The following is an 18,538-nucleotide window of genomic DNA, read 5'->3' as shown; positions in this document are numbered from 1 at the left end:
GATGTGAAAATGTGGACCATTTATTCAAGGATGGATTCGCCGGGTGAGACCACAGATCTCTCCCGAGACCCGACAAGAAAACAAGGGGAACCAGTTGAGAAACTGCAAATATGGAGCCATCATTTGTGCCCAAAACGTGGCTTAATGCCTTCAAACTCCAAAAGCTCTGCCAAAGGCAGTTGTTGTGCTGCACAGGAGAAAGGTTGAATATGCTGCATGAGTAGCCATGGAAGATTTGGTATTTTTGATATTTGCTGTGAAACGTGTCCTGAAAGAAGAATCTTGGAAGTTTGGGGGGGTTTTTCACTTAGTTTTTACACAATTAAAGGAGCAGCCCACTGAATTACTTTTTAATCTGTGACTGGAGGGAGTTATGATGATATTTAAGTGTCTCATAAAGACAATTGATCATTTTTGCAGCTTGACTCCATATTGTAAGACATATCTGATCTTTGATCTTCGTTATTTCTGTCTTTTTTTTTTCACATTTTCAGGGATTCCTGTACATATGAAGCCACACATTGATTGACAGTATTTTAAGACCATGAGTAAAGATCAGAGGATGTGAATCCAGCATTTGAACGTCTAAGATGGTTTTGATCACAGCAACTTCAATAGCAGGTTCTAAATGATTATGTTTCCATCTCCTCAGCAGTTCAGAACACAGTGGTGTCAATATAGATTTTAAATTGTGCACCGGACGTGACCCTGTAAAGGACGTGAACTCAAAACCTCAGTTCAACTTACTTACAAAAGATATTGCAAAGACATATTTTTCTTCCAGAGAATCACTATTTTGCGAGGGCAAAATGTTTTCATGTTTTCTCAAGGTGTGCTCAAACTTCTGCTTGATTCTTTTCCATTTATTCATATTTCTTTTCATGCTGGAAGTGAGGGAGATTAAATATGAAATATGAATAAAAGAGGAATTACAACTTCATATACAGGGAGGCGATATGGCGCTCGGGGGCTGGGAGCAGTTTCCAGAGACTTAGTGCTCCTCAACACAGAAGGGCTCCATTTTCCCGCTGCAGTGATGACACAAAGCCTCCGATGCTGTGACACAACATGACATAATTGTCAAAATGAGTCTTTCAGTGCTGCTGAGCCAAGCAATTAATACGTGCTTTCCAATCTCACTGAGCTAATTGAACAAACTGTGAGGCCAGACTAGTGGTGACGAAGGCTAATGGTTGTGTTTTGCCGGAGTTTTGTTGGCAGCGCGGTTGATGTCCATCATTCTGAGGCTCGAGAGTTGAATGTGAATCACCTTTCAGCTTGATTATGTGGCATTAAGTGTGCTAAGGAGCTCAAGAAAACACATAGAAGGGCAATTAAGTGCTGAAGAAGCCATCTGTTAAATTGATTTCCAACCCATATATTAATTTAAAGAGTCAGCTAAGATCCAATTAGTTTTTAACTGTCCTCTTGTGTTGGAGCAACATTTGGTTCATAATGTAGCAGATGTTTAGTGAGTCTCAAGAGACGGGGCCACTTAATGGATTTATTGACTGACCACGTTGTTTATTTGTTCATTAATTTGCGTGTAATTGTTTATGAGCCAGCGCTTGTTATGAAATTGGCTTTTTGCAAAATACTGTGACCACAATGGTTTCCAGACAACAGAATCCTTAATAAGGACAGGCCTGAGAGAAACCTGTCAGGAACTATAAAAAAAGAGGTTCTGCCTCATTAGAACCAGGTTTTGGTCTCCATGAGGACATGAGGTCAGTGTTTATGCAAGAAAATGGTCCTAAAGGGGTAAGAATTACAAGTACACACACACAAACTTGGACAATTCTTCTTAATGTACTGTTTTGTAACTTGTTTTTTTTTTACTGTTTTATTTTATTTTTTTATACGCTACTGTCCCTAATTGTCAACAAAATAATAAAATGAAGTCTGTATCTTAAAAAAATCATATTGGGCAGGAAGATACATAAAAGGAGGACTTTTTTAAACTTTATATTTCTTATATTTATGAAGTTTGAATGTTGAAAATGTAGTACCAAATTGTAACTTGAAAGAAGGTTCAACTTTTAAAAAATGTGTCAAGATACACTGGTGACAATATATTTATAGAATCATTCTAATAACTATAACTTGTGTTTGTTCAGGAGAAGACACAGCAGCCTGGAAGAGGAGGCCATATTTGTGCTAGCTGAAAAAGATGGTAAGTTTGGGTGCCCACTTTACAGAAACCTCCAAATCGTTTAGTGAAGTTTTGTATATGTTTTAAATAACGTGCAGAAAATAGTCTTTATTAAGTTCCCAAACATCTCTTGGAAATGATTTGTTGATCAATTCTAGATGTCACAGATAAGGCGGTAAAGTATGCGACACATGATGAAATTTGCCCTCTTTAAATTGTGGTTTTGGTCGTGATAGTTTGCCATGTTTAAAAAGTGGGTCCCCTTGATAGAAAGTTTGGGAAACCCTGACAGAGATGTTTACACCTTATGCACTCTGAGAATGTATATGGTCACTCCTCTAACTGGATCCAGTGGACCAGAGGCGTTATTTCCATTCCCAACATTCAGATTTTAGTCAGGAAATTTTCAAATCGCAAAAAGGAACAAATCTGGCAAGCTGCTCTGTGAGTCCTATTAGATCTGGCACCTGATTTCCCCAGCTGCCTGTCTCACCTGTTGCCCAATTATTGAACAGCATGAGCTGCACAAAATACTGTGATCATTCCATGCTACTGTTTCCTCATGTATGTTGCTATTCATCCTCCAAATGCAATGTGTTCACAAGCTAGTTCTGGATGCTTTTAAACCTTTTTCCTCTACGTAGCCCCCCCCTGCTGTTTATATTTTTACCACATATTATCTGCCTCTTTATCCTCTTTATCCTTATCCATGCCAGTCAGCATCCCTTTTGCATGGATCTGTGTTTTTCAATTGTCACCATTCTCGGACACTAACAGACAGTAGGGGGAGTCCAGACAGCCCTCAATCTCCCCTCAATGACTCCAAAGCTGTTTAATTAGGGTAATTAGGGTGCTTTAAAATATACAATATCATTAGAACTATTGATTGCCATTGCTGGTAATTTACAGTGTAACTAATACTAGTGATACTCTACTATTTTCAGGCGCAAGCTCATTGATTTATTGTGGAACTGAGCCTGTTTTGATAACTGTATCAGGTTTGTGGTTTGTTTTTTTGTGTTGTTGTGGGTAACAGAATTCTTTCCTCATCTGTTGCCAGTGAATCCAGTGTGACCATGAAATAAATGAGTGCATTTCTTCCAGCAGATTCTGATCAAATTCTACAAATACCAAAAAAAAAAAGTGTTCCAAACACACCAGCAGTGTCCTTGCACGCACAGGGCCTCTGAAATGTGCTTCGTGTCCAGTTTGAACGCACCTCATCCCATCAAGATTGATGTCCTCAGTCTGCACAGCCAGGGACAGTTTGCTTTGTCACTCTCCACTGTGCACTTGTAAAAAACCTAGACCTAAAATTTTACAAAAGGAAGAACCTTTGCCAGAATAGGGTGACCTTTTTTTTAATGCACAAATCAAATAGCATAAAAACAGGCTGATAAAAGCCCACTTCTTTTAAGACTTACATGAGATGGTTGCTCTCACCATCTCATGCTCGGATCAGACAGAATACATAAAACAGCCGTGAATCAAGTTTTCAAAAGTTCAGTTGTAAATAAAGTGCACAGCTATCACTGTTTGCAGAAATACACACATGAATCAATTATTTGTTTTACTTATTTAGATAAAAAAATATATACATTTTTAGTCTAGTTAGTTGCCAACAATTGCTTGAAGACATTTATATTGTAATCGCATACTTCATACACACATACATGTTCATGTTACAAAAGAGGACTAAGTCTAAAAAGTATTGTTTCGTGCTGATGAAGCTGCCCCAGCCATGACTTAAATTTGAATGTGCAATCACGTGAATGCTACCATGGTCACCAAGCACTGGAGAGAGCAATAAAAACAGATGATAATGAATAATTAAAATCTATGAATGGAGCAGAAGAACAATAGTCACAAATACAGGCAAAAACACTATTAATATTTGCTTAAAATGAAAGATGAATTCTTTTTCAAATTTACTTTGGCACGGATTCATAATATGCACTTTATGCACAAAGTGATTAAAGTGCACCCAAGTTGCTGTGAGCAGTAGTGACCTGAAGTTAGACAGAAACACTGCTACAAGCAAAAAGTTTTTCAGTTCTGCCCAAAAGGAAAGATTTGCTGCAGGAGGCCAGCACAGCAGAAGCACGGCAAAAAAAATCTCATGGTAGCTTCATTTTGGACATTTTCATCGTTAGAAAATCAAGCAACTTGCTGAAAACCAATAAAAAAGCATTGATTTCAGAGCCTGACAACACTTGCAACGGTTCATTTCACAAAGAGACTCAAATATGCTGATCTTTTCTTTCAGTCACATCTCTCCACAATCAATATTCATCTTACATGGATGTTAAATACTGTATGAGACGCAGTGGCCATAGTCATACCATATTAATACATCCAGCTGTCAATGTCTGGATTCCAACCGGTTTAAGCTGCATTGCTGCAAGAGTTTGCTCTCGTAAGGAAAAACTGTTTAAACCAAACCAATATAAAGTCGTTAACAAGTTACAATTCAAAAGACTTGCATAATTAATGTGCTGTTCCCTATCCTTTTCTTTGGCAGTAAGAATGTGCAAAACTGTGCAGATAGGATCAAATAACAACACAGGTGAGTGCAAACAAGAACACTGAAGAGACATTTTTACATACCCCAGAACACGGAGAACAAAGAATTCAAGAAACACCCACTTTGACATCAAACACAAGTAGGAGAGTGAGAGGAGACAAAGAAAGGGAGAGCTCCTTCCGTTGGGGAAACTCTGTTTGCTCAGGAGATAACAGACTCGGCTCACAGATGCCTGAGCAAACACAACACGGGAACTGCGGTGATCACAGCACAGTGGAGCCCCTGTAACGGCCCAAACACCAGAATGAAAAAGGACAGGGGGAAAAAAAGGATGACAGAAATAAATGGGCAGGCTGGAGGAGGTGAGGAGGAATTTGTCACATTCACCTCGCTCCATAATTAAGTGCATGAAACACTCTCAGCTGAAACCTGATTAAAATCAGCTGATCCTCACTTACTCATCTGCCAAACTACAACTTACAACTTTCCAAAGTTGAGCCCATTTCTGGAATCCCAGTTTACTTTGAGGTTTGCAAGTTCTCCCTGTGTCTGGCCACCTCCCTAACAGCGTCCACTCATCTTCGAAGACATGTTTCTATGGGAATTTGTGTCCATTTATGAGGTCAGGCACTGATGTTGGTCGAGAAGGCCTGGCTTGCAATCTGTTCCACTTCATCCCAAAGGTGCTCGATGGGGTTGAGGTCAGGACTCTGTGCGGCCCAGTGAAGTTCTTCCACACCAAACTCAAAGTCAAACCATGTCTTTATAGTCCTTGCTTTGTGCACTGGGACACAGGCATGTTCTTCAAACTGTCAGCCACAAAGTTGGAAGTAAAGCATTGTCCAAAATGTCTTGGTATGCTGAAGCGTTAGCGGGGATTAGGGGCCTAGAACCCAAAGCCTGATTGAAACACCTTAATTCAGTACAAGTGTGGTCAAATTGTCCATATAGTGTATATGATGGCTATGTGATTGACCTAGTATTGGCCAGGGTTGTCTTCTGCTACCGTCGCAAGATGAGTGCAAAACAAGTGAAATCTGGATTTGAACCTGTAGAGCTCTGATAGCTGACGTCACACAGCCAAGGTTACGCCCTCTGGCAGGATACTGTTCACCTCTATAGACGTAAACATATAAATCAGGAAACCCGTATTTTTGCTTGCTGTTTTCATCGTAAAAGTGAAAAGTGAGTGGATGGATGTTGTGCCAAAACTTTTGGAGACTAGGCTAGCGGGAGAGAATATTACCGGATTAACACAGATCCAGAGAAACGGTGGAGGTGAATCACTGCTATGAAACATGCTCACAGTGAGCAGAAGAATATGAAGTGATGGCTGTTGGATCTTTTTCATCTACTGCTACCAATAATGCAACCTGCATATTTCACCCGTTTCCCCTCAAGAAAAGATAATTGGAGGGAAGGTATTTCTTTCCACAATTTCTGTCCCCGTCTCATTGCTTATTGGCTTTTACAACATTGCATCATGCAAACCTTTCACTCTTTACATATTTCAGCACAGTCCTGGTGCTCCTTGTGTGTCTCCTTTCAGATATGTAATAGAGTTGAGGAGAAGTCAAGCTGAGACAACTTTTGCCAAACAAATCGTTTGTCACAAAAGCCTTATGCCTAATTAATATCTGAAATTAAAAATAGAAATCACAGTATGTCACTATTTTGAATGTTCCTTGTAATGTTTTAATTCCAACTCATCATTCAAAAAATAATCTCTCATATTTAAAGAATTACAGCTTGAATGAAGGAAGATTCTTTCAAAATGTGAAAAGACTTCTCCAGCTTGGAATACAAGTTTATTTCTCAAGGGCACAAAGTTTTTGCAATTCTTCCCCGGTCCTCCAGGGAAATGTGAGATTTCGTGACCTCAGCCATGATTAATTCATCCCAATACATACTGTGCATACAATTTGCACAGTCATTTGAATGAATGTGTTCATTCAACTGACTGTGTTCACTTTCCTCGTTCCCCAGACACGCGCACTTTTGCAGAAAGAACTGTCTCATTTTCATTTTAATGAAAACAGATGGAAAGAATCAGCAGCAGCACAAACATGGCTTCCCCGAGTTAGATACCGTTTTAATTATGACTTTTTTTTTATCCAGTCAACACTTTCCTGATGTCTTTGCTCAAGAGTGGGTGAGCTGTGTGTGCGCATACATATTGTAGCATACACCTCTAATTCTGACATGTAAACATACACATGCTCCCGCTTTCCTTCAACTCAAGGGCAGCTCCGCACAGGCGTGATTTGATATGCTAATGCGGGATGTCATGCATGGACATCATAATGAGTCATTTAGCGTCTGACTTCTCCTATTTCTATTGACACTACCGGTACAACCAGAGGACATGGAAATTTCCTGTCTGCCTTAACTACGTCTATTCATCATTGACTAACCGCACCCGTCTCACTCTTTAAGCTCTGTATGCTCTGATTGCCATTTCATATTTATACATTTCCCCCTGTTTCGGAGTAAATGAAACACTGAGAGAGACTGTATATCTGACCGAGCTGGCTGACTGAATTTAAATGCACCATCAACTTTCCCTTCAACAACACCTGAAGGACAGTGCAGTTTTGCCGTGTTCATATTCTAGGATACCAAATAAAACTGTTCGCTATCGTGGTTTGTGTGGGTTATGCTAGGTAAATAATTTTATATTATATGCCATAAAGTCATGTCAGTTTTGCAGCAAAGAAGGAGATGAAAAAATAAATGATGAGGCAAATCTAAAGAGGCACAGTCATGCAGTCGCACTCACAGTTTCTGTGTGTCTTTGCATGTTTTCCCTCACGGAATTTGAAATTCCCACCACTGTCTAAAGGTGTTAATGGGTTTAACACCGAAATTAGCAACTATACACAGGATTGTTTTGGATGAACCAACAAGTTATTAACACCATTCCCATTAGCACTCTCCAATGTGTGACAACAAACTAAGTCAGGGGGAAGAGAAAAACAACAAGTAGGGTTAGCTGAAAACATTCATGGCTAGCAGCTATGCTAGTGGTAAAAAATGTGAACGCCTGTTAGCGTTATGCTGGAAATTACGCCAAAATTAGCCCCAATCTGCCAAAAATGAAACCGACAAAGAAGAAATTAGCATGTTGTGTTTCACTAATAATAATCACAGGAGAAACTGATAAAAACCCTGCAAGCATTGCAGAGTTGTAAGTCCGGTTGCCTTTTAACTTTTAACTCTTCAGAGCTCCCCCTACAGTTTCGGAGTATATGACACCACCGCAAAAACATCAGTCGGCATCCGTTTTGCACACTTCTGTGTTTTTTTAATTCTCACCATCGGCCCCCTCTGCCATGATGAACGTCTAAAATAACGTTATCGTTGCCTTGCTCTTATAGCTGCTACCTGGCTGGGGGTGCGCGGAGTGCCGTGAAGCAAGTTGTGTTCCTCACGAGGCCCGAGACTTCACTCTTCCTGATTCTGAGGACTCCGGGTCGGCGGCCCTCAAAGGACAAGCGCGTGTATAAATGTGTACGATCTGTATTAGAGTGTATACATTTGTATGATGTGTATTAGTGTGTATAAATCCAATCTTACCATTCAGAAAAGAGTAATTATTATTGAATTGTCAGCTGTTTTTTTTTTTTTTACTTTTTAAGCACACTATTTGTAGAATCTGCCTCGGGTCATTTTGAAAACCTGTTAGTCATGCCCAAATGATATGAACTTGCACACTGATTCCAAACAGAAGGCAAACAGCATGTTTACACAGAGAGTGATTTCAGCTGAATTTTTGCATCCATCTCTTGCGCGTCTCCCAGAACAGATGCTCCCCTACTTTAATCAATCCAGCTGTCTACACAGGCCACATAACAGCCCGTGTTTACAGAGGTGGAACATATTTTCCTTTTCTTTTTTTACATTTTGAGGCTTCTCTTTTTGCTGCATTTGAACAGAGGTGACTCAGTACAGTGCCTGTAAGCACCCCCTGTGTAGAGACACACACAGTGCTGGAACTGCTGCCGCTCTGCTAATATGCTGCTCCTGCTACGCCCACTGTGCACACACATGGAAAGCAGTCACAGAATTCAGCAGCACTCGCCAAAGTGAATTATGAATGGACTGCTCTCAGTCTGCAACGTGAGAGACCTGCTTTACCATAAATCACTTGGTCATATTAAGACACAACCTGTCACGCATCCTGTAAATATTTGAAATGAAAAATCCCTCTCTTTCCTTTGTCGTCCTGTACTACATGTGAAAGTCTTTTGAACTCTTTTGGAGCATTCGGTGCAGCTGTATTATATTTGGGTGTGTGTTGTGCGAAAAGCTCTTTTGGGAGCATTTTTATCGAATTTTGCTCTGACTGGGTCATTACAACAGATGGATTTTTGTCAATCTGTTGGGGATTTACTTCAGTCTTTAGAGACAAACATCCACTGAGGTTAGCTGTCTTAAGAGCTCAATATTTTCTCAGGTGGTACTTGGTATAAAAGGTTTGAGAGCCACTGCCTTAAGATACCTTGATAATCTCCAATTCACCCCTAAATTGGAGTATACTTGGCAGAGTTGGCGGCATTGTGATGTCAAGGGCATAGGTTTGGTTACAAGACACAAACTTGGTTCCCTGATAAGGAAGGCATGCTTTGCAGTTAGCATATTGTCATCACCTTAATGGAGACCTTAACCAGCTCTAGTGATGACTTAAAAGCTGTTATAGCAGCTATTTTTACTTCACAGAGGCAGTTCATGCTTTTGGAGTCATCTTAGCTGCAGCGTACAAACAGAACCATCTCGTCAAAAGTGTGTCTGTCGTTGGATTTATGTATTACAGTTCTACCAATTACAGTTTGGCCCAAGCTGTTAATCTTCTAATGGTTATTTCTAGTATGATAATGACACTTTACAAAGTAAAACAAAGTGAGTCTCAAATGCTTTTCTGAATGTGACAAATAGTTCACTGAAATTCACTGAACACCTTGGGATGTGGTGGAAAAAATAGATTTGAAGCATTTGTTATTTCCTTAGATGTAGTATTGTGATTTTTTTTTTGTATGTGTTCTGTTTTGTTTTTTTACCTGCAGCTATGCTGTGATGTGAACATGGTTCAGATAAGATGTTGTATTTCAATGAGACTTTCCTGGCTAAGTAAAGGATAAATAAAATGAAAAAAAATACAGCATCATCCCAACAGTTTATGCCATAAATGCAGTTTCTTTTTATTACTTTGGTGTTGTGTTTTAATCGTGTGTGGCTTTCTTTTTTTCTTTTTTTTGCAGTCCCTACTTTGTTTTTGGTGACTCACCTTTTCTGCACTTCCTGTTCCTGGTCTTTTCCTGCCATTTGTCTGATCACAACCACTTCCTGTCCCTGTTGTTTTTACCTGGTCAACCTGTGTATATATAAGCTAATATTCGCCACATGTTCCAGCCAGGTTGTCCTTGTTCCCTGGGTGATTTACCTGTTAACCTTGTAATCTTATAGTTTTTGTTTTTTGGATTTTTACGTCATCTGATTTGGACTTTACCTGTTGCGCTGGATTTCACTGTTATGATTTTGGACTGGAGTTTGTTTTCCGATAGCTATGTAGCTGAATTTACTTTACCATGAAATGACATTACGTTAGCATGCTTGCCTTCAAAAGAATCAGTGTAGCTACGAATGATTACAAATCATAAATTTGATGGGAGTTAAAAAGGAACACGGTCTCTGATCACCAGCCCTTTGCCACATACAACAATCCAACACAAACCAGTTTGCTCTGTTGAGATACATATACCGTCATGCCGATGAATGGAGAATAAAAATAGATTGCACTCTCTATAAGCGGCGTCCATTTAATTTCAATGCAATCTACCGTCGGTAGAACTTGAATCTCAGTTAGACGCAAAGCCACAGAGGCACGGAAGGAAATGAAGAGATAAAGACAGAAAAGGAGCCTTAGGAAAGGTGTCTGATGTAAAGTAGTTGAAACATGAAGAGGCTGAAGAATAAAAGGGACACTGCATAGAGGAGCCACTTTTCCTGATTACAGCTTCATGGCTTTCTGAAAGAGAGGAACAGAGTGACACACAATCATCTCCCTGCCTTCTCACATTTGGAAATGGAGTTGCAAGTTCTTGGGCAAAATCTCATTTGTGTTTTTTTTTTTCGTTTGTTTGTCTCCCTCTTTCTTGTTTCTCGACCTTTTTGCATTATGGATTTCCTTAGCATTTAATCCCCTCCGTCAGTAATCATTTGCATTGTAAATAATTCAGTTCAACATTAAGTAAGGAGGGCTTTTCCTCGGGTGTTTCGTCTGGGTCAGCTCGTGGGTTTGAATGGAATTAATAGTATTTTACTGCAAAACAACAAAACTCCCTGGAACTGCCTGAAGTCTTCTCTACACTTATAACTCATTTCTTTTCTCTTCTTCCCCTCATCCCCTTTTCCTCTCCTCATTGTCTCCCCTCTGCTGACTTTGTATATTTGCCTGCTTTGCCTTATATTGGTTAAGCTGTCCATGGCCGAGTAGCAACAAGGTTGTTTGTGATGTCGCTAAGGTTGGATGGAAGACGGCGAGAGGCTTGATAGACCCATTAATGTTCCTTTTGGTCTTCCATTTCAAGGCTGCACAAACACTTTAATCTGTTTGTGTGTGTGTGTGTGTGTGTGTGTGAGAGAGAGAGAGAGAGAGAGAATACAACTACAACAGTGACTGTGTGTGTGTCAGTGTTTGGTTTAAAGATCCAGCTTGTAACATTTAGGAATGTTTATTGGCAGAACTTTAAAATACTCTATCTAATACTGTATATGTGCACCTTGAAATAAAAATCAATTGGTTTTCATTGCCTTAGAATAAGCCCTTTTATATGTACATTAGCCTTGCTTTTCAGAGAATGCCATCTTGCACTGCCATGTTTTCGCAGGAGACTGAATGGACAAATCCAGCGTGTGTGTGTGTGTGTGTGTGTGTTCTGAAGTCTAAGCTTGACACGCAAACAACTGCACGCTACAAGCAACATAGATGGAGTAAACGGTAGAGAGAGTGTGTGTGAAAGTGTTAACATCAGTGGTCACTAACCTTTTGGAGCCCCGAGATCCCTGACCTCAGCCCTCAACAAAGGCAAGGCCTTTTATTCAGGCAAACTCTGGCATATTAATCAGGTTTTGGCCTTTGCTTTAAGAACTGTACACAACACCATCAATTTGAAGTAGCATTTAATTCATAACAACACGCTGGAGGTGTGGAGAGAGCTGAGTGTCCGTGTGTCCACAATCTGTCCGTTAAAGAAAGAGAGGTGGCCCAAAGCAACTAAAGCTCTGGCACTGGAACATCTCTAACATCTCCCTTGTGCTTTCCATCCACGGACTGAAGCCAAACAGGAAGGTTGACACAGGGTAATCTTGTCTTTAACTCATGTAAAAACAACAGTCCTACAGCTGATTCAAGAGGGAGGAAGGCGCTGAAAAAATCAGGCATGAGGTGATTGTGTATTTGTTTTCTCTTATTATTATTTTCAGGATCTTTCTGGGAAAGACCCAAAGATCGACAGGTCGATCAAAAGGCCATAGTAGTTTTGTTGCAATCTGCAGTGTCACCAGTAGATGTCACTAATTCTAACAAACTGGACCTTTTCATTGATTATTATTCAGTTTTAAAGACGTCCTGTTATCTAGTACTCACTTTGAGATGACCACAGTCCCCTCAGATGTGTGAAGAGAGTTTTCTATTTAATATGCCTATTTTGAGATGTGTTCAAACTATTAATTATGTTGTGCGTAGCATTTACTTGATTATCCTTCTTAAGTACCTAAATAATGTTTTCCCCTCTTGAATCTTCATGGGTAAAACTCATAGCTCATCCGGGCTAAAGTGTGCCAATTTACCACATCCTCCTTGAAACTTTGAATTTCCTTTGTTACTATCATTATTCCATTCTGTATCTTGCAGTTCTTTGTGTTCTTGCCTGCTTCCTTTTTTGAACACTTGTAAATAAAACCTTCTGCCCTTATCGCACCCCCACCCCGTAACCCCCAGTGTATAGCAATCAAGAAACAGAAGGGGAAACAACAGGGAGGAGAAGGGTCAATCAACGACAAGACAGGGAGACCTGCAAGTTGTAATAAGCTGTTTCCAGGCACATACTGATCATGAGTGATTGTTGTGAGTCCGCCCGGCCATTGAACTCACACACACACAAATCCCTGTGGTCCCCCACATTGTTGGGGGTGGACAGGAGGGATGTGAAAAACAATGGACAAGAGGGTTTTTCTTTTACAGTAGAACAGCAGCGTTTGTGTGTGTTTTTTACGTGATGTGAATGTATGAATTTTATTTTCTCTACACAGCAGAGGAATTGTGTTTGAAAGTCTTTTGGCTGAATGACTGTGATAGTGTTACGCTGGTTATTTCAGAATCACATCAATGCTTTACAGTAAGCCTGCCCCACAAACCTGACTTGAGAGACCACAGACACGACACACTTTGGCGTTTAATGATTTAATCCTGAGAAAGCACAGACTACACGATCCAGTCAAGACGCAGGACCACACGTTTGGGAGGAGATTCCAGGGATCTCACAGAAACCAGCGTACAGAATACAAACAGACATGGAGGCGGACCGTTGGCGTCGTCAGTTGTGTGTGTGCGATGGTTCGAAACCAAAGTACGCAACATCCGTTTCCCGGTCAACTCGCTGTCGTTGTTTATTGTGCGGGGCAGGCTTTCGCCAGTTCTAGAGAAAATGAGTTGTTATTAAAGAAGACGATGTTTCCAATTTAATGATCACTTTTCTTTTGTTGCTGGTTCTTTTTGTAGAACTACAAATATGAAATGTATGGACTACTATTGAGTACACTTGAATACGGACATGGAAACAGAAACCCGAACCTAAAGATATTAACAATGACATATAAAAGTCTTGTAAAATATCTTATTTTCACTTACCATGAAGTATTGTTTTAAGTATTTATCTCCTTTAATACAAAGCACAGTTCCCTCACCCTGGCATCTGTCACAGTGTTTCCCTCTTTATGTCAGCAGCAGTTTCAGTCCAAGTCATAAAAAAAGCAAAAGCTCTTTCCACAGCGCTGTGCACCACTTTGACATTTAAAGTGTCTTCAGTTGCTGTTGTTTATCTCACTTAAGTGACACCTATGACCCCACAGTTGATTTGTGCAAGCAGCTCATTATGACCGATCATTACTGCATCTCTTCTCCTTTTTTTGTCTGGAGACATCTTGAGGGCAGTGAAAAAAAAATATAAGAAACAAGAAAATTCTTCAGAGGCCGCTGTTAATGGAGGCAATATGTGAGTAAAAGAGGAAGTAAATTGATTTAGTTATATTGTTTACCAAAGCAGATAAATCAGCACAACCAGGGACCTTTTTTTCGGGAGGAGAGAAGGCTGTTTATTTTCAATAGTCACTTTGCTTTATTCATTTCCATCATCCGTCTATGACGTGAACAGTGTGCCAGTTGTTATTTTATATGTTATTTTATAGTTGTAATTTTGTTGAAACCATTATGACAACCCTAAATTAACATTTACAAAACACATGATAATGAAGTAGTTTTCTGTATGATGTAGAGCATCATTGGTAAACAATTAAGCAAATGAAGAAGAAATTAACATGTTTACACGGGTCTTATGGTCTTATTAATTCCGATTGGAGCAGAAGTGGACAGCAGAGTCTTTTGACTGGTTTAAACTCATTCTTACCAGCAATAAGGACTTTACTTAAAGCCCACATAGACCGGAAATTCCAATTAACGCTGCGTTTGTGTGTGTGTGTCTGCGTCATTACCTCGTTTATGAAACCCTAACAAACAGTTGCCACTGCTGAGAAAATAGGGTTTTATTGTTTTCCTGGGCTCTGTGAAGCAGATCGGCACTTCCTTAATTTGATGTCGTCATCAGAAATCCTCTCACCACCGTAGCGCCTCCTGGTGCGGGCACTAGTCCGGGCACATCCGGTTGCGTACATTCAACCGCAGAAGAAGAAGAACTACTCTCGTTGTAGCTGCTGAGATGCAGAGCATCCACCGTGCCAGAGGGGGAACTGTGTATCTGAGAGCTGGCCTATCTATTACGTCACTTCTAGGTACCTGGCCAATCACAGGAGAGTGGGAAAGCTCTCGTTGGCTGGCCAATCACAACACAGTCCACATTCTGGGGGTGTGATTTTGGTCTGAAACAGTGCGGCTGACAAGAGAGTCAGTGAGGAGATATTTTGACCGGCTCGTTTGCAGCGATTAAGAGGTTTTTAACCATGAAAACAAGTTAATATATGTAAATAGACCTCCATAACTAACATATATGTGTGATACAAGCATTCGATGTCGCCTTTAATTTGCTTTTATGTATATAGGGCTATAAGTTTCCTTTTGTGAAGATTTATTTTTTCACTCTTTACTTTTTTTATGTGTTAAGTGGAAAATAAATCGTCCACTTTTGGATTAGTGTGTTCCATATATATCTATATCTATATCCATATATACTGTATATATATATATATATATATATATATATATATATATATATATATATATATATATATATATATACATATAGAGATAGATATACATATATACTGTATATATGTATATATGAGATTAAAATTCATGCTTTTTATGTCCAAAACTGCCTTCAGGTGCATGACTGTGTTGACACTCATCCATACCTGAGTTGCGTTCAAGAGGTCAAACAAGGAGAGCAGCTGAGTGGAAACTGAGGCCTTTTGCTCTCACCTCGAAAATCCTCCACCAGTCCACCCACACTCGCATGTCCTTGTCTATAATGCCGACATTTGCCTCACATTTAAATGTAGATTTGGCTCTTGGCAGCAGAGTGTTTTTATTTTTTCATGAGAATGTTGTCTGAAGCCCCTTGTGATTAACTTTTTCAGATGAAATTGCATTACATTCACAGCAAAAGTTGAAAAAAGAGCGCTCAATTTCCTAATGATTTACAACCTTTTATACAGCAAGAATGCTGCTCTGGACGTCCCTATATCTTACATTGTTATGTCTCAGCGTGAATGTCAAACCAGCCATATGTGATGTGTGAAGTGTTTATGTAATGTTTACATCCTCCATGGTATGTAAAAGGTAAGGGGTAGTAGTATCACATGTAGTAGTATCACTTGTCACTATTCTTCCACAATAATAATAAGACTTTAAACTACAGTCTTGAAAAGTGAGCAATGGCAAGCTACGCGATGAATAAATCCGATAATATTGGCAATCTATTAAGATGCAAGGACCTCACCATAAACCAAATGTGTGATTTTAAATTATTCATAAAGAGCACATGCTGTACAAAATCATCCCAGGGAGGCGGAGAGAGAGAGAGAGGCAGCGGTGAAACGTCAAGAAGAAAAAGTAGCAGATGCTTGATGGAGAAAATGCAGCAGTGTTGAGTACAGCGCATGAATATGCTGCTGAATTCAACCATCCATCTGCCGGCTGCCTCTTATTATCTCCACTTGTTCACCAGCACACTCACTTACAACTTAATAATTTACTAAACTTCCCATAAGTGTGTGCTTTAGTTTCATACTTGAAGTAGGTTACATCACTGTGGAAGCGTGTTGCATTTACTTAAAATTAAAATAAAATGCTTTTCTGAATTAATAAGATATGTTTTCCTTTTTTTTTTATTATTTTTTGGGACTTTTGGGAATGTACAAGATCCTTTGTGGGGGTGTCTGAATTTATGAGAAAGAAATGTCCCAGTTGTTCGGTTTAATCCAGTTTTACTTTGTTTTGGGTTTGAGACAATGGGAGATTCTCCTGTCGTTAAGTTGTATTGATGGTATTGGTATTGGTCCATCTGCTGGACACTGCGATGTTTCCCCAAGATCATTTAAATAAATATGGCATGCTACATGGATATACACAAGCATTTTGCATCCTAAGAGTTTCTTCTTCTTCCATGTTTTGAGGTAGTATTACGATTGTAGTCAGTCTAACTGCTGTGTGTGCCCTGTGTGTTTTTTCTTCCTTCAATCTCCTAGGAAAATAGGTGTGTGCCATAGCCATGCCAGGATTGGTGGAGTGGTTCTGGGCCCTGGCTCTCATTGGCTGTACTCCACCACCACCTGATACTTCATCTTGCTAGATTCTTCGTATAGTTTAGGTTTTGTTGGAGTAGTAGGGGTGGGTGCCAGTTATGTTGCATCGTTTTCTCCTGTTTATTTAGTTAGGGAGGTAAGTTTCCTGTCATTTGTGTTCTTTAAGGTTCATTAGGTAAAATGTATTATTTTCTAGACAGGGAACTTTTCGTTTGTTATTTTGGCCTTTGTCCACCCTGAAGCCTATACCTCAGTTAAAATATATTGTCATCTAATTTTGTTATTTAAACTACTTTTGTAAATAAATCATTTTGTTTTCTGAATATACAACTAAAAATTGGTTGTGGTCACTTGGGACTTGGGGAAGATGAGGCCTTATCTTATGTCCAAGGCCCATCAGCCTTTTTCTTGGCAAAAAAACTGTATGTTGTTTGTGACCAACACCTGTTGTTGGCACCTTTTCTGTCACAACGTTGCCGCAACTGTCTCCGGTTATGCTGGATCTTTGCAGAGCTAGGGTAAGCTACCGTTGAAGAATCTGAGCATGTGCGATTAGTACACGAAGAGGGGTATAGGGGAGGGTCAGATGGCAGTTTGATTGATGCGTCACAATCATTCAATATGATTGGATGTAGTTTTTACAGGCCTGTCCGTTCCACAGCTGACTGACATTTTTCATGTTTGTGACAATGCATTAATTAATTGGTTACAACTGGCCGATGTGTAACTGTGCATTAATCAGTGGCAGTGGTGTCCTGTCAGACCCACTCAGGAAGAGACTGTGGACCTCATTTCCAAATGTCTCAATATAAAAGTAAGGCGGCATAAGGGTTGCTCCCTTGCGGACAGCCACTGAACGCTTATTACCTGTGTGGGTTGAGCGAACAGGGATTTCATTAAGTGTAAAAGGCTGAGTTTACAGTGATCAATGGTTCTGCTCTCGGTCACCTGGAGTGGCCCAAGTGGATGCAGCGTGGAGATGATTAAGAACACATAGAGAAAGCTGCTGCTGAGACAGTGGAGGAAATAGAGAAGAAGGGGGTGACGCAGTATGCTGATTAAAGAAAGGACCCCAACCCAGGTGTTATGTGCTTTGAAGAACAACAAAAATACTGTTTTTTCTGTGATTACCGGGTTATTTTAGTCACTTTTTTGATTCTCCTGTGTGTTATATACATGGATTTATTGTGTGTCTTCAGTTGCAAAGCTTTGAACTTCTCAAAGCCACCTATAAGCAGATCATTCTAAGCTTCGAAGGTGTTTTATGACAGTTCCTATCCTCTTAGAATGTCTCCTTCTCTGTCTTTTGTAAGGATCCACTCAGAAAGAAGCACAATCAAAGACCTTCAGGGAGGTCTCAATCTCCTCCTGTTCCTGTACGCTGAGCATTATACAGCACATTTTACTGCACTGTCACTGTTCTACCTGCTTTTTTTCCAACATGGTACATGTTTAAAACTTGACGAAGATAATAGGTCTTCCCACTCCCACAGCTTGGAACCATGGTTCTTAAACTGTGGTGCATGTACCACCAGTGGTACGTGGGCTTCCTGTGGTGGTACTTGGAGGAAAATCTGAAATACTGTTCTACAGTACTGTATACCAGGGTATGTGATCGGAGTGCGTAGAAAATGAAACAAAACAAAAAGAAGAAATAATAATAATTAGATTCACTTTATCTCTTGCTCCATCTTAATCTAACTTCGCTGTACCAGTGTGTAAAAATATTTGAGTAATTTAAGACGACATACTATACTATGACTTTTTTGAGTGATTTCGGACGACATACAATACTATGACTTTTTTGACTGATTTGGGACGACATA

At 39.8% G+C, this 18,538-nt stretch overlaps 1 protein-coding gene across 3 annotated transcripts in view; it reads left to right on the top strand.

The window, feature by feature from the left end:
• cdh13 (cadherin 13, H-cadherin (heart)) overlaps positions 1–16,931 on the top strand; it is a 326,188-nt gene extending 309,257 nt beyond the window's left edge. Inside the window, exons 15-17 of one of the 3 annotated variants that reach the window (XR_006361195.1) lie at positions 2,118–2,173; positions 4,674–4,718; positions 8,054–11,328. The gene's annotated coding sequence lies outside the window, so the exon portion shown is untranslated. Of the gene's footprint in view, positions 1–2,117; positions 2,174–4,673; positions 4,719–8,053; positions 11,329–16,655 lie in introns of those variants that run through there. The other 2 variants (XR_006361196.1, XR_006361194.1) reach the window with 2 other exon arrangements.
• Positions 16,932–18,538: the final 1,607 nt, after the last annotated feature.

The sequence above is a fragment of the Solea senegalensis genome, linkage group LG10 (genome assembly GCF_019176455.1).
Source record: "Solea senegalensis isolate Sse05_10M linkage group LG10, IFAPA_SoseM_1, whole genome shotgun sequence".
Classification (NCBI taxonomy): domain Eukaryota; kingdom Metazoa; phylum Chordata; class Actinopteri; order Pleuronectiformes; family Soleidae; genus Solea; species Solea senegalensis.
This window is presented reverse-complemented; position numbering and strand designations above follow the sequence as displayed.